At 43.2% G+C, this 25,440-nt stretch overlaps 1 long non-coding RNA gene across 1 annotated transcript in view; it reads left to right on the top strand.

The window, feature by feature from the left end:
• Window positions 1–23,948, top strand: part of LOC306660664 — a 67,453-nt gene extending 43,505 nt beyond the window's left edge. Inside the window, exon 3 of the long non-coding RNA XR_013763704.1 lies at window positions 21,957–23,948. This is a non-coding gene — a long non-coding RNA (uncharacterized lncRNA). The remainder of the gene's footprint in view (window positions 1–21,956) is intronic.
• Window positions 23,949–25,440: the final 1,492 nt, after the last annotated feature.

The following is a 25,440-nucleotide window of genomic DNA, read 5'->3' as shown; positions in this document are numbered from 1 at the left end:
TATATGTTTTTAGGTGTAAAATTTTGTAAGTTTTATTTAAATTTATCTATTTTTCTTTGTTGCTTGTATTTTTATCTGTGAAACCATAACTTACTCCAAGATTACAAAGGTTTATGTTGATGTTTTCTTCTAAGAGATTTATAGCTTTCATTCTTATTTTTATGTCTTTGGTACATTTCAAGTACATTTTCATACATGGTGTGAGGTAAGTGTTCAACTTCATTCTTTTGTACGTGGATATCCAGTTGTCCCAGCATTGCTTGTTGAAAATGTTGTAATTGTTCCTGTTGAATTATCATGACATTGGTTTTGAAAATCAGTTGATTAAATGTAGGTGTTTCTTTTGGAGTTCTGTTGTTCGGTTGTTAGTTGCAGATTTTTAAAAATTTCTTTTTGGTGTATTGACTCTTTTATAATAATAAAATAATGTTTATATCCTTTCTATCTATAATGTATTTTGTCTTAAAGTCTTCATCGCATGATATTAACATAACTACTTAACAATGTTTTGGTTATTGATTTCATATGTATATATTTGAACTTTTTATTTTTCTACCCATTTTTGCCTTTGAATCTAAATTGTGTCTTAGATGGAAAGTTGGATTATGTATTTCAATAAATTTTCCAGTTTCTCTCTTACTTGAAGTTTTTAATCCATTTACATTTAATGTAATTAATAATATGATAAGCTTTACATCTTTCTTTTTGGTATTTGTTTTCTCTATGACATAGGTTTTTGTCAGTCTACTATTTCTGCATTATTGGCTTCTTTTGATTTAAATAAATATTTCACTGTGCCATTTAAATTCCTTTACTTTTTTATTAGTCTATTGCTTTTTGAGTAATGTTATTAATGGTTTCCCTTGGGATTACAATTAGTATACTAATTTATAACACACTCTATTGAGTTAGTACTTAATTTTAGTGTTATATAAAAACATTGCTATTTGTAACTGTATTACCTTCTTCCCTCATTTGGACTGTTGCTATCAAACATTTTAAACCTACACACATAGTATGCTTACATAGGTGAGTATGACTTTGCACTATTTTCTTCTAAAGCAGATAAGAGAGCAAAAGTGTTAGAAATAAGAAATAAGTTTATGCATACTTTTTATCTTCCTAGGTATATACCTTTGTAGGTGCTTTTAATTTTTTCATGTGGATTCCTTTACTACTTATCTCATGGAAATTCTTCTATCAAAAATGCACATTCTTATTCATCAGGGAGTGTTTTACTTTGTCCATTATAAAGGTTAATTTGACTGGGTATAGAACTCTAGGTTGACAGTCTCCATCTCCCCTCTCCCAGAAGTTTGAATATGTCATATCACTATCTTTTGTCCTCTAGGGTTTCTGATAAGAAATAGCTATTTATCTTTTTGAGTCTCTTTTATATGGTAAGTCGCTATCTAGCTCTTTTCAAAATTATCTTTTGTGTCTTTCAAAAGTTTGACTATTGTACATACAGAAGTGGGCCTTTTCAATTATTGGATTGTAAATTAACATTTTTCATAAAGTTTGAAAGCATTTAGGTATTACTTTGGTAAATATTCTTCTACCTCCTTTTCTTCTCTCCTTCTAAAACTCCCATTCTTTTCCCAGCTCAAATCTGATTTTAAGCTCCTCTAATGAATTTTTAATTCTAGTTATTATATTTTTCAACTCAAGGGTTTGTATTTGGCTATTTTGGGAATTTCCACCTGCTCATTGATATTCTTCAGTTGGTGACTCCTCATTGTTCTCTAGGCAGGGTTCTCTTAAGTTTTGTGCACGTATTTATAATGGCTGATCTACTGCCTTTGGTCTGGTAAGTCCAACATCTGAACTTCTTGTGGACTGTTTCCAATTTGACTTATTAAAGGGCAGTTTCAATTGAACTTTTACTCTGCATATGTGTGATCATTTCTAGTTTCATGGCTTATCACACTATTTCTTGTGGAAAACTGGACATTCCCCAGGTTTTTTGTTTTTATATCATCTTTGCTGTTTATTTATGCATTAACTTTCCAAATGCTGTGGAGTTTGTGTTCTTTGACATATATGGCCAGTTAGCTTAACGACCAGTCAGTAAACGATCAGGCAGGTTTTTCTTAAATGCTGGAATCTTTAAGTCTGTCTTTTCCAAGGGGCTTCTTGTATTTGGTGCACCCTTTAGTACTCCGTGCACTTTACAGCTCTGCCTTGGCCTTTACTTCCTGCTTGTTCCACGGCTCAGAGATGGCCAGCAGGAGAGCTCAGTGCCCTCTCAGGTTTCTCTTCCGGTACCAGGCTTGAGCCCAGGGCCTCATGCACGCCTGGAAGCACAGCACCCCTGAGCTGCTGCCCAGCCTCCGCAGCCCTCTGTCGGGCTCCTGTGCTCCTCAGGCGTGTGCACAGCCCTGTGCATCCACACGACCTCCCAGATCCCAGGAGCGCATTCCATCTTTTCAGAGCCATGTCGTTCCCAGCCTTCTTTTATCTTTTGTAGTTAGCTTTCTGTTTGTCTTAACTGTTATTGTCACCTCGGATGCCTCAGGCAACAATTGGTGCTGATTTTAAAAATGTCATCAAACAGCTTTGGGTAAAGGGCTGTTGGCACTGAGAGAGCTCTGAGCCATGAAAACGCTTTGAGTGGGGTTTCCAGGGAACTGACAGACATGTCAAATAATGGCAGGCTTTTGAGGCTGGGGCCTGGGGAAGCCTGGACCTTGAGCTGACCCTCCGTGGGCTGCATGGCGGTTGGTTTTCATCATGGCTGTGGGCTGTGCTTTTCCCAGGATACTGTGGGGCCAAGAAAAGAGAGATGGGTTTAGGATAAGTTAAAATGCCACAAAATGCCCCATTCTTACTGACCTTCTGGTATTTTTTCTGCACGAATCCTCCCTACATTGTTGAAAGCCTCTGGTTAATTTCCAGAGCTTAAGTTGACTTTCACAATTTTGGCGGCATCCTCACTTTTGGAGGTTGTTGCTACTCCGTGTTCCCAGCGATGCCTCTCTTTTATTTTCCCTCTTTCCCTCCTGTCTTCTTCCACCCTACGTTTAAATCTGAATGAGCTCACATAGGAGAATAGTAACTGCCACTGCCTGGCCTCTGCCCTTTGACCAGTGCATGCTAGAAGAGCTAGCAGGCTCCAAGGCCCTCCTCGCATCCGTATTCCAACAGAAGGTAGGTGTCAAGCTAGACGTTAAAAACTCAAATCACATGTTCTGCTGTATTTTCTCTTCTATTTTAAAATATTTGAGAATCATTTATTGTATATGTTTATGATTATATGTATACAATTCATTATATATACTCCATCACTTATGTGTGATTTTTTATATTACTCATATGTAAATATTTTTCAAAAAATATATAAATTAAAGATAGAAACTTTAAAGTATTTCTACTCAGTTTCTTTTCTTAACTGATTTTCAAGTCATTTTTTAACAGGAGAAAGGAGTTGTAAATGAAAAATACATTTTTGTTCAAACAAAATGTTTTCGATTTTAAAATTGGCATTTTGTTTTTTTATGAGTTACTTCGAATAGGGAGTAAATTTTCTAGTTCAGGATATCAACTAGTTATCATTGCATGATAGGTTGGACATAAATCTGTATAGATGTGTACATGTACATCAGTCTAATGGACACGGACACACACTACACAGAGTAGTGGCATTAACACTTGCAGGGTGTGTTTATAGACAATGTAGAGCAGACTTCACTGTGTCCATCTCCAAACTGCCTTTATGTTCTGAAACTGAAACTCTGTCTACTGAACTCCCATCTCGCCACCCCTCTAGTCCCCGGCAAACACCATTATATTTTGTCTCTCTGAATTTGATGACTCTAGGTACCTGTGTGAGGAGAACCACACAGGTTTATGTCTGGCTTATTTCACACAGGGTGTACTGTCAGGGTTCATCCACCTTGGGTCTGTGTCAGAATTCCATTCTGTAATCGCTTATTTATAAAGGCATTATTAAATAGTGTGTTCCTTAAGGGTGGGGATCAAAGTTTTAATTCATATTTACCGTTCAAATGAAAGTTTGATAAATCTGTAACTTAACACTTTTAAGTTTGGTTCATTTTTTTGGTGATCATTTTGTAAACATCTGCAATTTTTAAAAAATAAATTGGTGTTTCTTGAATTATAGGGGTTAAATTGTTTCTTGATTTGCCATCTAAAAACACTTTAGTCAGCATGTTTCAGACACCAATTTTTAGCTGTTTAAGTCTTCATATTTTTAGGGAACAGAGATATGGCCCATTAGAGCAGAATTATTTTTTCGGTTGATGGGCTTTCACACAGGAGAGCACCATTAAGCTCACATCAATGGCAATACATTTAGGAGATGCCAACAACTCTTCTGTGTTCTAGATAGAGTCATGTATTATTTTTTCCAGGTATGTAATTCAGTTTGGGGACGGTATCACCAAATGAATGTCAATTGCATTACAAATTATTTATTAGGTCTTTTAAAACTTATCATAAGCTCTTGGCAGCTAAGATTCTATTTTACTCATTTGCAGACTGTGTTTTTGTCTAAATTATCATCTATAAATGTTGATCTTGTAAATTCATTCATTTTTGTTCTCTATGAGAGCCAACAGGAAATTCCATGTGATGTGGAAGAGCCTCGTTTCTCCGTGTTTCAGCAAATCTGGTCGCACCCTAGATGAGACTAACAGTAATAGATCATTTCTTCAGTGTTCCTTTATGAGATGTTTGTACTTGTTTCCACGACAGTGAAGGTCAAGTTGTCTATTTCTTAGGTGCTGAGTTGTGTCTTGAGAGGGTGACCACCTGGAAGTGGAGGTGGCCCCTACAGTCCACAGCGACTATGAGCTATGTGTCAACAGGGCTCTGCCCCCTTGGCCAGCAGACTCAGACCAGCTTTGCACTTGGGGAGACTTGTCTTTTGACCAAAATATCACAAAAATTTAAACTCAGTGTTTTCATAATAGAAAGGAATTGTCCTTTGTAATTTTCTCAGAGATGTATGATGATGTAACCACTATATAAACATTTACCTTTTTTTTTTGTTTGTTTTAATCATTCAAATACTCAAAGTAATTTTGCCAGTTGAAATTGACCTTGACCAAGTTCCTGAATCCTGGTCAGTGGTTGCATTATTGTTGAAGAAAACTTATAGGCAGGCAATTCATGTGTTCTACAAATTTCAGTTTCTTCTGAACTCTCCCTTTCAAAGTATTACAAGAATCTTTCAAGTATGTGTTTGTTGGAAATGAAAAGTTTGGTGTGTATTTAGGTCACTCTGTTTGAGGTTCACTCAAGCTCATTCGCTCATGATATCCTCTATTCTATTCTTTCAAACTATGTTACGAACACTTAGCGTGAGCTCCTCCTAACATATTTCAAAGAGCACGCTGTTAGCTATGGACACAGTGTTGCGCAGCAGATCTTTAGAATGTCCGTTTTGCGTGATTGGAACTTTCTATCTTTGAACAGAGCTTTCCTTTCCCCTCCCTGACCGTTGGCAACCACATTCTACTCAGTTTCTGTGAGTCCGACTGCTGTGGATGTGCTGCCTAAGTAGAACAATACAAAATTCGTCTTTCTGTGCTTGGGTTATTTCGCGTAACTTAATGGTCTCCAGGTTCATCTTTGATGTATCCCAAAGGATTGAGGTTGGGATCTGACAGAGCTATCCACAGTCACCTGTGCATGTAGCATGATTCAAAACCAAGGTTGGATACCCACATGCATACCCATCAACAGATGCACTGCTAATGAAAACATGGCATAGACATACTGTGGAAGACTATGCAGCCCTAAAAGAAGGAAACATTCAGGATCTTTTCATGTAGCTGTGGATTTACTATAGTTATATGTACATGGCTTCATCCTCAAAAATATTCTGAGACAGTTTCTAAGAAAATATATATGGTATAACGTATATCAGAGGAGACGGGCAAAGTCTGTGTGCGTATTAGAAGACACATTGAATGGTTCCTACAGTCAGGTAACTTTGCATTCTATGTGTGCAGTACCTTTTCTTCACCTCTTTGCCCATCGATGAGACTTAGGGAACGGTTTATCAGAGCACGTGTGGTGTGATGCCTGTGCCAACTTTGACGGATACACATGTTGATTTCCAACTGAGAGTAGTTGTTAAAAACCACCAACAGTCGGAGGTGGAAGGACACAAAACAAAGGCAGGAGCAGGGAGCAAGTGGTGCTCATGTCCCCCTGCCGTTGACAGCCAGCTTCTCGAGGGTCCGTTCCTCATGCTGAGCAGCACCCACAGCCTCAGCAGCATGGTGGCCTCTCCTTGGCCGTTTCGGAGTGGACTTATTTTCTGCTAAGCTGTGAGCATTGTGAATTTTTATTTGATTTTTATTTTTATACAGCCCACATGCACAAAGTAAAGTTACGGAATGGATGAAACTAATTTTCCACTCGCTTCTGTGTCCCGGCCAGTCCCAGCTGGAGATGCTGCCCTTGCTGCCCTGTTACCCTCCTCAGCCCTCTGGAACTCTCCCCTGAGGCCTGAAGCACAAGTGCGTCGCTCCTCCTGTCCTTCTTCATCTGTCCCCATGGCCTTGCCACGTTCCAGAAACGCCTTCGTAAGCCGCGCAGGGCTGCGCCGTATGGAAACCTGTTTTCCTGGTCCTGGGCTTACTGACGCACATGTGCGTGGGCAGCTCCTAGCCACTTCCCAGGCCACGGGCAGCGCTGCAGTGGACACAGCCTTTCCCACTCAGCACTGTGACACTGCTTCCCACAGAGACGGCGCCTCTCCACCCCCAGCCCCTGGCGGACTGGAGAAGGGCCTGTTTCCACCCACACCTGGTGCCCTTTCTAATCCTCACAAGGCAGTGGGAAGGGTCATATTTCAGGGATGTTCCAGTGTCTACTCTTTTGATAAATGGTGTCTGTCGCGAGCAGTGAGTAAGGAAGGAATCAATTTTGGCTCCAACAAGTGGATTTTATTCATGCAGTACACACTCAGCTTAACATCCCTACTGATAGCAAGTCACAATACATTGAAGAGTCACTCCCTTGTTCATCTAGAGTCCAATCCCCATGCACTTACTCAATGCAACATCTCTTAGCCAAGAAGTCAGCAAGACTGAGGGGATTCTTCTCAGCCGTAGCCTCTCTCAGCTCCTTGGATGTCTTTGGATGTCCTTGGGTGTCCGATAAGTCAGAGGCTGGGTGGCAGTCATCACCGCGGGAAAGGTGGTCAGTCATCTGGCCTCCGTGATGGCCAGATGACTGGCCATCGATCAGCAATCAGTGATGGAGTGGACAGCAGCAGTCAAGAGACAGAGTGACATGGAGTCCTCTGGTCACGGTGCTGCTGACAGTTTGCTCCAAGAGTCCAGGGGTTTAAGTAGTGATTTTCAGCCCAGTCATGCTCTGGTCTTCATTGATAAAGACCAGAACATGACTGTACTAGGAGCCCCCACTCAAATCGTAGGTAAAGGTTCATATTGGCATTCGTCAGGAGGGTCATCCTGCCACAAGTCCAGGCAAATATCATATACAGCTTATTATCACTACATAACACATGACTGTAGCAATTCCTATTATTTCCTTGTCTCATTATAGTGTCTTCCTCTCTTTTTCTTTCTTAACCAAATCTCACTCCTCCATTCGTCCATAATCAGTGAGATAGCCCGCACGGAGGAAGCAGGGTGCTTAGAAAAGCCCAGGTCCTGAGCTCCCTTCCTCCCTGGCACTCTTGCATATCAGATTATGCAAATCAGCGATTGTTTTGGATCTCTGTTTCTTAACTTGCAAAATAAAGACCCACCAGTCAAGAATGTCAGAACTAGAGCATTCATCTTGAAAGAGATTGCAGGAGGTCAGAGTGTCCATTTTCTTGCCACAGCTACCTTAAAAACATCATCTGTGCTCCTGGCATGGAGACAGAAGCAGACATCTGGCCTTATCATTAAGCATTAGGGACAGCTTTGAGCTGCCCTGTTAATAGTTGCAGGAAAAACGTGGATCCTTCACATTATCCCTGTGAGCCGTGCTGAGCACCCATTGTGAGCATTGAGGGGCTGAATGGGGTTAGGGTCAGGCAGATGGCTGCCCACACCTATGGCAATGACAGGTAAGCATAGACGGTCGGAAGCTTTACATGTGTGTGGATGGCAGTGCAGAACTCATGCTGAAGATCCTGGTGCCCACAGCCAGCAGCAGTGACAACACCATAGACGAGATGGTGCCTAGTAGCCAAGGTTACTTCCTGTGGCTCTCCCACTTCCAGCCATGATACTCTGGGAGCAAACTCCTAGACCTGCTGTGGTCTTGTCAACGTGTGAGGGTAACGGGACACTACTGAACACTTGAAGGATGTTGCACAACCTGCTAACTTGAGAGAGCTCCCTGTAATGAAGGCGGGTGCAAAGTCCCGGAGACCAAGAACCCTGGGGTATCAAGAAGAAAATGAGGTGGGTGTGTCTAGACTGTCACCAGGTGAGTGACAGGTGAGGACACTACCAGGCACCAGGGGCTTTGAGGCTCGCCACTGGAGTTTGACTTCATTCTAAAGATAATGGGAAGATGCTGGAAGGTTTTGTGGTTTAAGGAGATGACTCGATTCAACTCACATGCAAATGAGGGAATGGTACAGGGCTGAATGGCCATTTCAGTGAGTGGCTCCTCAGGGGCCCAGGAAAGGGGATCCGTGAGAGTGCAGGCAAGATGAAGTCAGCAGAAACCAGTTGAAGTCAATGGGAACAAAGGCATTTCGCATATATTTTGGGAATACGATAATGAGCTTATGGGACAATGTTTAGAGAGGAAGAATCAAGGGAAAATCTATGCTGGCAAGCTGCAGCTTTGAGGGTTCACTGCTATTGGGGGACGTGGTGCCAATGGGAGGTCAGCAGTTTGGGGGAATGATAGAAGTATTGCTTGCTGTCCCACAAAGGAGGGTTTGGGCAGCACTGTGCCCTCCCGGGCTCTAATACCAAGCAGGGCGTTTGTCTGAAGCGCTGTTACCCAGCTTCCAGAATGCGCCAAGCCGGAGGGTGCCGAGTCTGTTCCAGCCCAGAGGCAGGAAATAGCAACAGTGATTCAGTCTTAGGAGAAACTTCTAGGGAAAAACAGACTGGAGTCCAGGTGGGGCAGCTAGGAAGATTTTCAGCAAGTGTATCAAAGTGGGCGGAGAGGAAGCCCAAGAAACCCATGCTCGCGACTCAAACCTGAAAGGCATTTCCACAAGTGCCTGGCAGCCAGGAAGGGGAAGTTTTGCAGCTCAGTTAGGAGATAGCATTTCGGCTCTAGGGACTGCCAAATAAAAATTAAAAAGGTGGTAAAGTTACTTTAAAAGGGATTTTGAAGTTATTTAATAGAAGAAAATCAAAACAAAATATAAAAGCAACAAAGGAACCCTTTCTGTCAGTCAAGACTCTTGTGGCTTAATTGTTTCCTAAAACCAAAGGGACAGATCTTTTGTGTTCTTGAATTTTTCCCCCAAAACAGAAAAATACTGATATTAGAGAAATATATGAAAGAATTAAAGTGTGTGGGGAATACCTAAGGAACAGGGCGGGAGAACCAAGAGCTTGCTTGGAAGGAGGTATGCAATTCCGTCTTGCTAAATGTTACTTTCATTATTATTATTTGGTACTGGGCATTGAACCCAGGGGCTCTTAACCACTGAGCCACATCCCCAGCCCCAGCCTTTTGTATGTATTTATTTAGGTTGCGACAGGTTCTCTCTGAGTTGCTTAGGGCCTCCTAAAATTGCTGAGCCTGGTTTGAACCTGTGATCCTCTCAGCCTCCAGTCACTGGGGTCCCAAGTGTGTACCATTGTGCCCGACCTGTTTCCATCATTTTAATAAATTGGCATCTTAAAGCCAGACAAAACAAACAAGCAAACAACGAACAAACAGGCCTGGTGCCCTGGTGAGCTGCATGCACACCTGAAGGTGAGTCTTCTGCTAAGGCACCTGAGGCCTGGACACCCATCCACAGCGGAGTTCGTGTGTTCTCTCACCGCCCTGACATGGCCAGGGAAGTGGTTTTTCCTTCCAGTTTTCTCTCCTTACAAAGGCTAATTCCTCCCTGGAGAACTATTTCAGGCAAGCTCTTTGACCTCACTGGAGAAGAGCAGCCGAGCTGCAGAGGGGTGAAAAGGTGCTGTGGACGGATTCTGCTGGACCAGGTGGGAGAGACTCGCTGGGACTGCCAGCTGCCTGCCCTGCTCACGGTTTTCATCACCAAACCTGTAAAAGGCGAATCTGTTTTCCTACCGTCCACAGTCCAGAGTCATTATTGCTCCAGATTGTATCTCTGTCTCTCTGCAGCTGGAATCTTAATTGGCTCTGCTATTTCTGTAACAGCTGCGGGAAACTCTGCCTTTTCTCAAGCTCTCTGCCTCCTCCGTGTCCACAGCACATCAGACACATTTAGGTTTTGTCATGGGCTCAAAGTTGTTGATCGGTGCGCATTTCATTGATGATGAAGTCCGCCTGCAGGGGCCACTCCGGAGACCAGGGGAAATGAGCTGCTGGAGGGAGACGGCTTTAAATAAAAGTTGAACAAAACTGTGCTGGAAGCCTGGGGGAGTCTTTAAAGAGGTGGTTTAAGGCAGGGGTTGGCCCAGTCGGATGCAGGTCTCACAGGAGCTAATTATTAGGAGACAGCAAGAAGGCTCCGTGGCAGGTGAGCCTGGCGTCTGTGAGATCAGGTGAGGCACCCCTGCCATTGCCTGGGAGTGCAAGGTAGATGCAAAGCAAAGCCCGAGTGATTTTAATTGCCTCCTTTGTGACTTCGTCTGTGCCTGGGTGTGGGGTTTCTTTCTTGAAATCAAATCACTCCAACCTTAGCAAGGAGAGAGGGGCCAGAGGACAGGCGGCAGGTCTGGATGCTGTGACAGAGCTCTCAGTCTGCTGTGCTCTGCTTTTCTGGAGTGGGGGGAGAGTCCCTCGGCGAGGAGATGGGACTTGCTTGAGTCCTGGGTTGTCCCTGTGCTTGTCACATGGCCATCAGGAGCTCATTTCCCTGCTGCGCTGGCTTCTCTAACCCGATGGCACTGGACAGGACATTCCTGACCATCCCTGCGTTACTTAATTCTCGACTCCTTTGACTTCCTGGGTGTTTCTCCAACAACATTTTGACTCTGTGTCCGGTACAAGGGGTTTGCAGGAGCAACCTCAGCACAGCCAGGAGCCAACCTGCTGTCTCCAGCTTTGAAGGGAGGAAGCCTGTGTTTGCTTTTCCTGCAGGACAGGTGCAAATCACCCCAACTGGAAGACGTGTCTGGGAACCCACCACAGTGCACACGCGAAGAAAATATAAGGACCCTGTTCATAGGAGAACTATGTTTTGAAGCCACAGTTTTTACCAACCCTTGATCATGTGATTAGCACCTGTCACCGTAATTTTTCAAAATTGACAATTTTGCTCAAATCTCCCTTGCAGATCTGTCAGGTGTTCACTAGAACCTTAGTGACTTAGATCTCCCACAGGAGATGGGATGGAGGAATTATTTAATTAATTAATGTCTTTACTAATTGATTATGTGCTTCCATTTAAATGCACTTACTTCTCTTCTTTCTTTTTTGTTCTCCATGAAGTGGGTTTATCCTGCTTTATGATGGATTTTACCCATTCCAAAAAGATGTCTCTATCCTTTGATCTATAATTGAATGAAAAAAAAGTGTAGGGCTTATTACTACAACAAATTATGCAAGCTAACTTTGATGATATTTTTAGGGAACATTTTTATCATTTCCAAAGAGGAAACCTGCAACTTTATATCATCATTATAAAATGGAGAATAGGATTTAACATATTTGAAATATGGGGGGGGGGGGGGGAAGATAAGCCAGGACTTTGTTATGGGAATTCAATGGGATGATCTTAGTAAGATGAATATGTTACTTTGTAATATCACAAACAGCAAACAAGTGTTAGTACCTATATGGGCTTTTGCAACATCACTTATTCTGTTTTATTTGGAATGTAAATTCACAGCTACTTCATGGTTTCTGAGCACATGAAAAAGATGTTTGTTGAAATATTGTGTAAAAAGAGCAAAACTGGTATCATGGTTTGGAGGTGAGGTGTCCCCCAAAAGTTCACATGTGAGACAATGGAAGAAGGTTCAAAGGAGAAATGATTGGGTTGTGAGAGTCTTAATCCAATCAGTGGATTAATCCTTGATGGTATTAACTGAGTGATAACTGGAGGCAGGTGGGGTGTGGCTGGAGGGAGTAGTTCATGGGGGGCATGATTTTGAGGTATGTATTTTTTTAAATTTATTTTTATTGTAAACAAATGGGATACATGTTGTTTCTGTTTGCACATGGAGTAACAGCATACCATTTGCATATTCATATATTTACATAGAGTAATGATGTTTGATTCATTCCGTTATTTTTTTCCTTCCCCCCCACCCCTCCCACCTCTCTTTTCCCTCTATACAGTCCCTCCTTCCTCCATTATTGTCCCCCTCCCACCCCCCATTAAGTGTCATCATCCACTTATCAGTGAGATCATTCCTCTTTTGGATTTTTGTGATTGGCTTATCTCACTTAACATGATATTCTCCAATTTCATCCATTTGCCTGCAAATCCCATAATTTTATTATTCTTTATAGCTGAGTAATATTCCATTGTGTATATATACCACAGTTTCTTTATCCATTCATCAATTGAAGGGCATCTAGGTTGGTTCCATAGTCTGGCTTTAGTGAATTGAGCCGCTATGAACATTGATGTGGCTGTATCTCTGTAGTGTGCTGATTTTAAGTCCTTTGGGTATAGGCCAAGGAGTGGGATAGCTGGGTCAAATGGTAGGTCCATTCCAAGTTTTCTAAGGAATCTCCACACTGCTTTCCAGAGTGGCTGCACTAATTTACAGCCCACCGCAATGTATAAGTGTACCTTTCTCCCCACATCCTCACCAACACCTATTGTTGCTTGTATTCTTGATAATCGCCATTCTAATTGGGGTGAGATGGAATCTTAGTGTAGTTTTGACTTGCATTTCTCTTATTACTAAAGATGTTGAACTTTTTTCATAAATCTGTTGATTGCTTGTACATCTTCTTCTGTGAAGTGTCTGTTCATTTCCTTAGCCCATTTATTGATTGGGTTATTTGTATTCTTTGTGTAGAGTATTTTGAGTTCTTTATATATTCTGGAAATTAGTGCTCTATCTGAAGTATGAAAGGCAAAGATATTCTCCCACTCTGTAGGCTCTCTCTTCACATTACTGATAGTTTCCTTTGCTGAGAGAAAGCTATTTAGTTTGAATCTATCCCAGTTATTGATTCTTGCTTTTATTTCTTGTGCTATGGGAGTCCTGTTAAGGAAGTCTGATCCTAAGCCAACAAGGTGAGGATTTGGACCTACTTTTTCTTCTGTAAGATGCAGGGTCTCTGGTCTGATTTCAAGGTCCTTGATCCATTGTGAGTTGAGTTTTGTGCAGGGTGGAGATAGGGGTTTAGTTTCATTCTTTTGCATATGGATTTCCAGTTATCCCAGCACCATTTGTTGAAGAGGCTATCTTTTCTCCATTGCATATTTTTGGCACCTTTGTCTAGTATTAGAAAATTGTATTTATTTGGGTTTTTGTCCGTGTCCTCTATTCTGTACCATTGATCTACCTGTCTATTTTGGTGCCAATACCATGCTGTTTTTGTTACTATTGCTTTGTAGTATAGTTGAAGAGTTGAAGTTCTGTATTGCGATACCCCCTGTTTCATTCTTTCTGCTAAGGATTGCTTTAGCTATTCAGGGTTTCTTATTCTTCCAGATGAATTTCATGATGGCTTGCTCTATTTCTGTGAGGTACGTCATTGGGATTTTAATTGGAATTGCATTGAATCTGTATAGCACTTTTGGTAGTATGGCCATTTTGACAATATTAATTCTGCCTATCCAAGAACATGGGAGATCTTTCCATCTTCTAAGGTCTTCCTTAATTTCTTTCTTTGGTGTTTTGTAGTTTTCATTGTAGAGATCTTTTACCTCTTTGGTTAGATTGATACCCAAGTATTTTTTTTTTTTTTTGAGGCTATTGCAAATGGAGTTGTTTTCCTCATTTCCCTTTCAGCTGTTTCGTTGCTTGCATATAAAAATGCTTTAGATTTATTTGTGTTAATTTTATAGCCTACTATTTTGCTGAATTCATTGATGAGGTCTAGAAGTTTTCTGGAGGAGGTTTTTGGATCCTCTAAATATAGAGTCATGCCATCAGCAAATAGTGACAGCTTAAGTTCCTCTTTTCCTATTTGTATCCCTTTAATTTCTTTAGTCTGCCTAATTGCTCTGGCTAGAGTTTCGAGGACAATGTTGAATAGAAGTGGTGAAAGAGGACATCCCTGTCTTGTTCCTGTTTTAAAAGGGAATGGTTTCAGTTTTTCTCCATTAAGAATGATGTTGGCCATAGGTTTAGCATAAATAGCCTTTACAATGTTCAGGTATTTTCCTACTATCCCTATTTTTTTCTAGTGTTTTGAGTATGAAGGGGTGTTGTATTTTGTCAAACCCTTTTCTGCGTCAATTGAAATAACCATATGATTCTTATCCTTAAGTCTATTGATATGATGGATTATGTTTATTGATTTACGAATGTTGAACCATCCTTGCATTCCAGGAATGAACCCCACTTGAACGTGGTGCACAATTTTCTTAATATGTTTTTTGGATACGGTTTGCCAATATTTTGTTAAGAATCTTTGTATCTATATTCATCAAGGATATTGGTCTAAAATTTTCTTTCGTTGATGTGTCTTTTCCTGGTTTGGGTATGAGGGTGATATTAGCTTCATAGAATGAGTTCGGTAGGGTACCCACTTTTTCTATTTCCTGGAATACTTTGAGAAGTATTGAAATGAGTTCTTCTTTGAAGGTCTTGTAGAACTCGGCTGAGAATCCGTCTGTTCCTGGGATTTTCTTGGATGGTAGATTTTTAATGGCTTCTTCTATTTCATTGCTTGATATTGATCAGTTTAAATCGTGTATGTCTTCCTGGTTCAGTTTGGGCGGAGCATATGTCTCTAGAAATTTGTCAATGTCTTCGGTAATTTCTATTTTTTTGGAATACAGATTTTCAAAGTAGCTTCTCATTATGTTCTGTATCTCAGTGGTGTCTGTCGTGATATTTCCTTTTGCATCATGTGTTTTAGTAATTTGAGTCTTTACTCTCCTTCTCTTTGTTAGTGTGGCTAAGGGTTTGTCTATTTTGTTTACTTTCTCAAAGAACCAACTTTTTGTTCTGTCAATTTTTTGAATAGTTTCTTTTGTTTCAATTTAATTGATTTCAGCTCTGATTTTAATTATTTCCTGTCTTCTACTACTTTTGCTGTTATTCTGTTCTTCTTTTTCTAGGGCTTTGAGCTGTAATGTTAGGTCATTTAATTGTTGACTTTTCATTCTTTTCTGGAATGCGCTCCGTGCAATGAATTTTCCTCTTAGTACCACTTTCATAGTGTCCCAGAGATTTTGATATGTTGTATCATCATTCTCATTGACCTCTAAGAATTTTTTAATCTCCTCCCTGATGTTTTTTGTTATCCATGTTTCATTCAATAGCATATTATTTAGTCTCCAAGTGTTGGAGTAATTTCCTTTTTTTTACTTTGTCATTGATTTCTACTCTCAGTCCATTACGATCTGATAGAACACAGGCAGTATCTCTATTTTTTTGCATTTCCTAAGGGCTGCTTTGTGGCATAACATATGGTCTATTTTTGAGAAGGTTCCATGTGCTGCTGAGAAGAAAGTGAATCCACTCGTTGATGGATGGAATGTTCTATATATGTTTATTAAGTCTAGGTTATTGATTGTGTTATTGAGTTCTATGGTTTCTTTGGTTGGATTTTGTTTTGAAGATCTATCTAGTGGTGACAGTGGTGTGTTAAAGTCGCCCAGAATTATTGTGTTGTGGTCTATGTGATTCTTGGAATTGAGAAGGATTTGTTTGATGTACAGGGATGCACCGTTGTTTGGGGCACAAATATTTACTATCGTTATGTCTTCCTGATTTATGGTTCCCTTAAGCATTATGAAATGTCCTTCTTTATCCCTTCTGACTAACTTTGGCTTGAAGTCCACTTTATCTGATATAAGGATGGAAACCCCCACTTTTTTACTGAGTCCATGTGCATGGTAGGTTTTTACCCATCCTTTCACCTTTAGTCTGTGGGTGTCTTTTTCTATGAGTTGAGTCTCTTGCAGGCAGCATATTGTTGGGTCTTTCTTTTTAATCCATTCTGCCAGTCTATGTCTTTTGATTGATGAGTTTAGGCCATTAACGTTCAGGGTTATTATTGAAAAATGATTTGTATTCCCAGTCATTTGGCTTATTTTTGGTTTTTAAGTCAGCTTGGTTTCTCCTTTGAGTGGTTTTTCTCTAAGGTAGTTCCTCCCTTTGCTGACCTCCATAGTTGTTTTTCATTTCCTCCTCATGGAATATTTTGTTGAGAACATTCTGTAGTACAGGATTTCTATTTGTAAATTCTTTTAACTTTTGTTTATCATGGAAGGATTTCATTTCATCTTCAAATCTGAAGGTTAGTTTTGCTGGGTATAGGATTCTTGGTTGGCAGAGCAGCCATCTTGGATAATTCTAGAAGCCGTAGCTCCGATCTTCGGGTGGGTCAAATCCCATCCTGAGACGCCTGCTGGAGGCTTGAAGCTCATTGTCAGAGCTTGAAATATGTTGGTCCAGGCCCTTCTAGCTTTTAGAATCTGGGTTGAGAAGTCTGCTGCTATCCGAATGAGTCTCCCCCTATATGTAATCTGGTGCTTTTCTCCCGTGACCTTCAAAATCCTATCTTTATTTTGAATGTTGGGCATTTTCATTATAATGTGCCTTGGTGTGGATCTGTTGTGATTCTGTGCATTTGGTGTTCTGTAAGCCTCTTGTATTTGATTTTCCATTTCATTCTTCAGGTTTGGGAAATTTTCTGATATTATTTCATTGAATAGGTTGTTCATTCCTTTGGTTTGTATCTCGGTGCCTTCCTCAATCCCAATAATTCTTAAATTTGGTCTTTTCATGATGTCCCATAGTTCTTGGAGATTCTGTTCATGATTTCTTACCATCTTCTCTGTTTGGGCGACTTTATTTTCAAGATTAAATATTTTGTCTTCATTGTCTGAGGTTCTGTCTTCCAGTGGTCTAGTCTGTTGGTGATGCTTTCCATTGAGTTTTTTATTTGGTTTATTTTCTCCTTCATTTCAAGGATTTCCATTTGTTTTTTTTTTTTTTTTTTTTTTTTTTTTTTTTTTGAGAATCTCTATCTCTTCGTTGAAATGATCTTTTGCTTCCTGCAGGTGCTCTTTCAGCTTATTGGTATTATCATTCATTGCCTGCATTTGCTCTCTTATCTCATCCTTTGCTTTGCGAATCATCTTAATCATGTATAATCTGAAGTCCTTTTCTGACATTTCTTCTAACATACTGTCATTGGATTCTATTACTATAGAATCTAGATTTGTTTGGATCATTTTCTTCCCTTGTTTTTTCATGTTGTTCATGTATCTTCCCCTCTAGTGCTGCAGATCTGGGGTATTGGGGATTTCCCCCTATAGGCTCATAGTGGCCCTATAGGTTTCCAAAACCCTTTCTTTAAGGGGAGATCAATATTAGCAGTGCCCAAATCAGACACTATGCAATCCTAGACCAAATAGCCCCTATGGTATCAATAACAAAATTGCCATAATAAACAAAATGAGGTCAAATGTTATCTTCGGTAAAACAAACAGGTTTACAATAATGTCTGCAGTTTCTGATGGAGGACAAAGAGGATGCAGAAGGATGAAGAATATGGCTGTTAATGGGATAATAAAAGAATATTCAGAAATTCTAGAAAATAGAAAGGGTGAGAGTGTAATCAAAAGAAATCGGATGTTAGCATGTAAATAAGGGAGAAAGGGACTCTGAGGGAACAGGTAAACAGAAGGAAAAGAAAGCAAGAAACATAAAGAAATAAAAACTTAAATTTTTTTTATAAAGGAGAAAAAATAAAATCTACTGTATAACAGTCACATACTAATGAAACCTCCCAGTGTTCAGTAGCCTGATGTATGAGAGGTACCTGACAATGAGCTTCAAGCCTCCAGCAGGCGTCTCAGGATGGGATTTGCCCCACCCGAAGATCAGAGCTACGGCTTCCAGGATTATCCAAGGTGGCTGCTCTGGCTTCCAAATATGTTGGCAAATGGGGAGCTGCAGGTCAGGGGTGGACGTGGTCAGCTGGAGATCCTGGAGACAGGATGCAGTTGGTCCAACAGTGGTCCTGGAGGTGTTTGGTGTGGTTGTGGGATCCAGGAGGCCGGGTGCAATCAGTTGGTCTGGGTTCCCAGTGATAGGGCGCCATCAGTTGGTCTGGGGGTCCTGGCGGCAGGGAGCAGTCAGTTGATGTGAGGGCCCCAGAGGCAGGGAGTGATCGGTCGGGCTGAGGGATCCTGGAGACGGGACTCAGTCTGCCCGGCCAGGGGTCCTACAGAGCCTGCTGTTGTCTCAAAATCGAGGTATGTATTTTGTATCTGGAGAGTGGAGTCTCTCTCTCTCTCTGCTTTCTGATGATGCCAGCTGCTTCCCTCTGCCACCCTCTCCTGCCAGGATGTTTTGCCTCACCTCCAGCTCTGAGGAATGGAGCTGGCCATCTATGGACTGAGACCTCTGAAACCGTGAGCCCTCAAATAAACTCTTCATCCTCTATAACTGTGCTGGTCAGGTCATGTAGTCACAGCAGCCCAAAGGTTGACTAAAACAACCAGCAACTACTCAGCTACACAAAGGAGGAGGTGCCCTGAGCAGCAGCTGAGCTCAGGGACTCCTGGGGCCATGGGCCTGGAGGACCTGGTCCACATCCCAGTTTGCCTCTAAGCGGCGCCCTGCGGTGGAGGATGTTTGCACACTCTGTCTTGGTGTTCTCAAGTACAGAGTGAGGATATTATTCACAGTATTTTTTTTCTCACGATGTTGTTGTGAAGATTAAATAAGGTATTAGAAAAAGTATTTAAACAATAGTGTGGTCTTTATTCAACATTCAACAAATTATAGCTAAATGTGGGCAGAAATGGACATTGAATATCTTCTAAATCAGTAAAGCCTAGATTCTGAGTGGAATTGTGGGCCAGTAGCTTCACTCCCCATTAGGAACAATCCTCGAGAATCCCTGGTTGACATGAGACAGTGCTGTGGTCACTCAGAAGTCAGACTTGCATCTGGTATGTGGCATTAATAGGATGTGATAATCTACCTGGATGTACATACAAAAGCATCCGAGACCCTAGAGGGCAGTTACCCTGGCCCACTGCTTTCCCTGTGGGGAGTCCGTGAAGCGGGTGAAGACTCTGCCAACCACAGGCATGCTGGATTGTGTGAGGTTATGATGTGGAGCTTACGGTGGAATGTGGAGCAGGAGTGGGCGGAGAGGGAAAGAGCAAGAGGTGCTCACTTCATATACCAGAGCACGCACCACATGCTGTAGGGAGGAACACTGGGGAGGACTCTGACCTGGGTCTTCCATTGCGGATGGGACCAGGGAGCCAGGACGGAGCAAGGCACATGAGGACCTGGCTTGACCAGGAAGCCAGATGGGGTTGGGGGTGTGGGGTGCAGAGGGCCTGATCATGGTGCCTTTGTGAATCATCTTGAGAAGCTTGAATTTCCATCTTCCAGGATGCATGGATGGGTTTTAAGTTGGAAAAGGACAGCGTAAATAAATAATGTTTTGGAAAGATTCTGGCAACCGAGTGGAGACGGATTTGAGGGGAGTGTGACCCAGGGCAAGGGATTCATCATGAGGATCCCTTTGACTAATTTCAGAGAACAGTAACAAGGAATTTGCCTCAGGTCTCAGGTGATGAAGGTGGGGTGGGAATGGATGCATAATGCCCTGTGGCATAATGGAAGGGATCTGAAATTGGGCGAGAGATTAGATGGGAGCCCTTAGGGATGCTGCAGGGTCATGGGAGACAATGCGGTTTCCAATTTGAGCCACCATCTCTTCCCAAGAGAGAGGAAGCATGCTATGGTGGGAAAAGAAAATCCGCTGAGCCCTAAAGAGACTGAGTTTGAGATGTGTCTCCAAACCTAAGGGCACAGCCCAACAGGCAGAGTTATCTGAGTGTAGGAGAGGGGACAGAGCCTGGGTGGAAGAGGGACTCAACTCAGAGGTGGTCTTTGACAGCCCCACAGGGAGGAGTGGGAAGGGGCTCGGAGCACTCACACCTAGGGCCACGCAAGGGCTCAGAGGGCTCGACTGGACATCCCTTGCTCTTTAGGGATGGTAGGGAAAGAAAACCCCTAAAGGAAATGAAGAGCAAACAGACCCAGTGTAAAGGAAGTTATAAGTTCACATGTTGAAGGAGATGGACAGTAGAGAATGTGCTTCCCCCAGTGTAGAAGGATTTAGGACGCCCAGTGATCAAGACTGGAAAGGCCAAGTGTTAGCGTGAGAGACCCTCCCACCTGGAAGACCTCACTCGAGTTAACTACGTTTCATTAAGATCAAGCAAGGAGACTCTGAAGAGTACGGATATCACCAAGATCTCACTTTCATCACATGCTAACAAGGCAAATGAATTTATGACACTCTTTCCTGTCAGGATCTCCATCAAATGACCACTGTCCAACTGTAGAGTTTAATTTTCATGATCTTCCCAAATAAAATGCAAGCTATGGCCTAAGACAACTTTGCACCTAGATCTGAGATTTCCTGCCACTTTCCAGGAAAGTGGCACCTCTTCTGGAAAGGCTTTTCTGATACCAAGGAGTGCTTCCCCTCGACTTCCGGCACTCCACAGAACACTTGCAACACCGGATGTGTGGGAATTTTTCTTCGTGAACATTGAGTAATTCTCCAGCAGATGCCAGCTGGGTGCCCCTTCTTCTGTTGGGTTCTGACAGTACCCACCTGGAGGTAGCTAAGTCTCAGGTGCATGCTCTGTCTGCCCACTTCAGGAACGAGTCACAAGTAAAGTTTGTCTACTGTGCTTTTAGTTGAAGGCTTCAACTGGGGGCTCCCAGGACCCCCACATTGGGTTAGATTAACTTGCTGGAGAGGCTCACGGAGCTCAGAGAAATGTGTCATAGTTGTCCCTTGGTGCCGACAGTGACAGGTTCCAGGACCCCTGGTGGTTTCCACACCTGCAGATGCTCCGATCCTTCATATGAAGTGCCCTAGCATTTGCATATGACCTGTGCACATCCTCTTTGTGCATACGTTAAACCACACTTATGAAACCTAGTGTAAAGGAAATTCTGTGTAAATAGCTATTGCCTGTATTGTTTAGGGAATAATAACAAAAAATCTGTTCGCCCTCTGTACAGATGTAATTTTTTTTCAAAACTTTTTGATGCGTGGTTGGTTGAATCGGAACAGGTGGAACCTGTGGACACAGGGCTATGGTGCTTGTATTTACCCATGTATTACAATAAATATTAGAACAGGAAGAGATGAACAACGGCCAGACGGAAGAGATGTGCAGGGCAACATGGGGCAAGAAGGGCCTGAGCTTTGCCGCCTTTGTCAGGCCTGCCAGTGCTCAGCTATCAGGAACACCTGTGAACCCAGTCCTGTCGTGGGGACTTAGTCATGACTGATCAACCACTGGCCACTGTCACCACTGCACTTTCAGCCCCTGTGCCCCGAAAGTTGAAGAATGAGCAGGGCTGAAAGTCCCAGCCCTCTAACTCAGACTTTGTCCTGCTGGGTGACCTCAGGCTGTCCTCAGGCTTTCCAACCCCAGCCCTGTGCCACACACCACTTGCCTCATTACCATACAAAAGACACGTTTTCTCTGGAGATGACAAGCATTTTAGGAGATATGTGACAAAAAACAGAATGAAGACCAAATATTTATTTCACATTATTATCTTGGATGTTTTCCCTTTCTTCTCAGATCCTTGTTAGCCACTAGGCAGGTACTTTTAGGGGAATTTACGCAGGCTTGGTGGTGGGAGGACCCTGCTGCTCCTTCAGATGACTATTATCATTCCTTTAAAGTTTTTTCTTTTGTTGTTTTGTTTCAGATAAGGCCTTCCACAGAAACTTCCAAGGTGCCAGCCAAACCCGTTCAGTCACTCTGACTTATTCCTCCAGGTGAGGTAGAGTAAGCTTGGCCCATTGTGAACTACACTTCCCACTCAGGAGGTGTTATGGTCCGCCATTTTGGAACATACCATGTTTGAAGAAGTGTGGTCTCCAACTGAGCATGCTCAGGAACGTGCCCGCCTCCCCAGTTGATGAGGAATCTTTCCTCTATGAATCAGTCTTCCCAATAAAAGCCCTTGCTTTCTTTATTCCTTGGAGAGACTGCTTGGAGAATTATTCGTAGAGTACTCCTTACTTGCTGCAAGTAATGAACCTTTCTCCACTCTTTTATCTCCTGACTGTGCTTATGGGCTTCACACTCACCCAGGGCTGAACGCACTGGGCCTGGTTACCCCTGAGAGCATTCACATACAGCTCTCTTGTGACACATTCGTGGTCTTCTCTGTACTAACTGCTTGTGAACTTGCCTTGTGTTTATTAGTGGGAATTCCAGAGTGGCTGAGGGTCTTGAATCAGACGGTGCCTGGCTGCAGCATGTCTCTCGTGTGCGTAAGACACTCTCTAAGTACACGTCCTACTGAACAGTTATGTACATTGAGCATGAAATCAAACAGGAGATGAAGATTGGAAATGTGGAGAGAAGACATTAGTGATTTCACTAAAAACAAAAAACAAAACACTGTTGTAGCCAGGAAAGAGGAAATTGATTAGAAGTCTGGACACAGGAGTAGCGTGTGTTCAGCTAACTAGGTGAGTGATTATTTGGGGATATGGCTCTGACCAGCGTGGCATTCTTTTGAGATGCAAAGAGGGGCAGCTGTATGATGGAGCAGGGAGATTAAGGCCTTTGGCTCTGACCCTGCGAGTCCCCTGGACCCCTGATAGGCAGCATCAGGGACCTCAGCAGAAGCCAAAAAGTGACTGTGGCACTAAACTTAGAGGTGCCCTCCCATCGGCGGACGGTGGACAGCATATGCTGCTACGAACAGTGCAAGTCCTAGCTGGCCTGAGGTGGCGGGAGCAGAGACCTCACACTAGCAAATGTTGGGCAAACAGAAGTGGAGGGTGGGCATGGCTGGAGAACAGCGTGTGGCCCACAGAGGGCGCGTTATTCTAAAACGTCACCATCTTAATCAGAAAAGTCTGACGTGCAAAGCAGACTTGGTTCGTGTTTCCAAAGCTTTGAATGCTGTCTCTTAGCTTCCTTGTAGGCTCTGCATCCTGGATGGCTTTGAGAAGCTGATGAGAGAGATGAAATTCTCCCTGGAAAAGGCACACACTCACCAACTTCTGACTAGAATTCAGGGGTTCATCTTAGCAAACCTCTCCAAGGATGCTTGAGGCCTCGCTGCCCCCCAGATGCCAGCACCTAGCCCTCCGCAGTCTGCTAAGCAAGTCCTTTGCACATTCTCGCCCATTCGGATGCAATTTCTGGGCTTTGTTCCAAGTTTCTGCAGTGTTCCTTGGCCCCTGGCGAACAGCACTCACTCAGTTCTGCACATTTCCTTATCAAAAAAGGCAGCAAACAAATGCTGAACCACTTAGGCAGAGCTAAGTTGCTTTTTATTTTCTTTTCACAGGGTTTCCAGTATGCTCAGGAAGCAGCACTGTGTCTCTGCAAATTGTTTGGAAGCCTTGGCTAAGGGTTATGTGGGAACCAATCAGTACTTTGGCACAGGGACTCGCCATCTTGAGTCCATTTGAAGGGTGGGAGCCAAATCCTGCGGCCCGCCAAGGACTGGATTAGTTTACTTACTAATGAGGCGGCACTGACACTGTGCTTCCAAGAGCCAGAACACTGGACAAAGCAGTTTAATTTAATATCCTCCATGAAATCCTGAGGGAAGGGTCAGTCTCAAAGCACCCCAACTTTGCACTCTCAGTTAAGTGGGTTGGCAAGGCAGAGGAGGGCCAGGTGTGGCACCAACTGTGTGTGGTCAGCCGAGCAGAGGGAAACTTGGAGACTCCAGAAGCTCTGTGAGGCGGGAAGAGTGCTCCCATTTGCTGGTGAGGATCTCTTGACACAAGTTAAACTTTATCCAGAAAATACGATTTTATCATCTGGGGGTTCAGTGGGTCTGGGGTTGCTAGCGGAGGTGCTGCTGCTCTGTATGGGGGCACTGCAGGATTGGTGGCATTGAGAATCCCACTTCCGAGCTTAAACGGACAGCCCAAGCAGCTGTTCTTGTCTTTCTTTCTTTCTTCTTTTTTAAGTGGCCCTGGGTTTGCTCCCCAGGAGCACACACTCAGCAGAAGCAACTTTAGGTGGTGGATCTGTGCTGCAGCCGGGGAAATGAAGCCGTTTTCCTTTTAATCCCCCCGGGACACTCGATGTGGCCATTTTCTCCTGCCTCTGTGGCCCAGGCTCTTCGCTAGCTCTGGGGTGTCACAGTGAACAGAAGTGAGGACAGGCAGGTAACGTAGAATAAGAAGCCTGGTCGAATCGAGGAATGAAGGCTGTCTGCGTCTGGGAAGTTGAGACCGCCCCTGGGAGATTGGAACGTCAGTGTCTCCAGCGCCTTTTTGGTCACCAAGGTCACCTGCCTGACTACCGCTGCCAGTAAAGCTGCAGGCAGGGAGTTGCTAATTAATGCCCCTGGGCCCCACCTGCCTGAGCCCCCCGCGGCCCTCCCCTGCCATCTGCTGCTCACCTTTATTGCCATGTCATGGCATCTCCTGGGCCTAGTCACTAGGCAGGAAGGAGAGAGAGAAGCAGGGAGAAAACAGGAAAACAAAAGAGACTTTAATTGATAAAAGAGGCAGGGTGTGCTCACTTCTTGGGACTCTGGAACATCAGCCATGGACCCCTCTGCGTCCTGGTGGAAGTCTGTGTTGTCACCTTTAAATAAAGCCTGCTTCGTACACTTGCCTTGGCGTGCTTCTCTGACTTTATACTTCCACGTCTGAGGAAGCAGAACTCGTCACCGGTAAACGGCGGTGTCCACAGCTGTGATGCAGACTATTTTAGGGCTCCTCATACACAACTAAGTGTCTGAGGACCTGTCGAGCAGTGACCAATGCCTCAATATTTTGCCTGGTAATTGTGTAAAGAGTGATCTGTGAGAGCAAATGCAGCTGCGTCCATCAGGATTGCGCACATTCTGCCTTTTCACCCATGTGCTCCTGGGACCACCTGCCCCTGTTTGCACTGTCCCCCGCGCTTGTAGGAGACTCCAGAGGCTGTGCCTGTGACTTTTGCTGTTCTGTGTGCTCCTTTGTCTTGAGCACTGTAACAGGAAATGTTCTGGATGATTATCATGATCCCTCTGACCTGGTTTCTGCTGTGAGGAAGAATTGAATTGAGGCCCTGAACAACCCCAGGAGTACATGCAATCTCAGTGAGAAGAACTTTGTTGTTTAAGCCACTGAGATTTGGGGATGCTTGTTACTTCATTGTAACCAAGCTGATACCTCCTCCAATGCCAGTCTTCAATAAACACCCAACTATCCATCTTGCTTATG

This window comes from Sciurus vulgaris (genome assembly GCF_902686455.1).
Source record: "Sciurus vulgaris genome assembly, chromosome: 5".
Classification (NCBI taxonomy): domain Eukaryota; kingdom Metazoa; phylum Chordata; class Mammalia; order Rodentia; family Sciuridae; genus Sciurus; species Sciurus vulgaris.
This window is presented reverse-complemented; position numbering and strand designations above follow the sequence as displayed.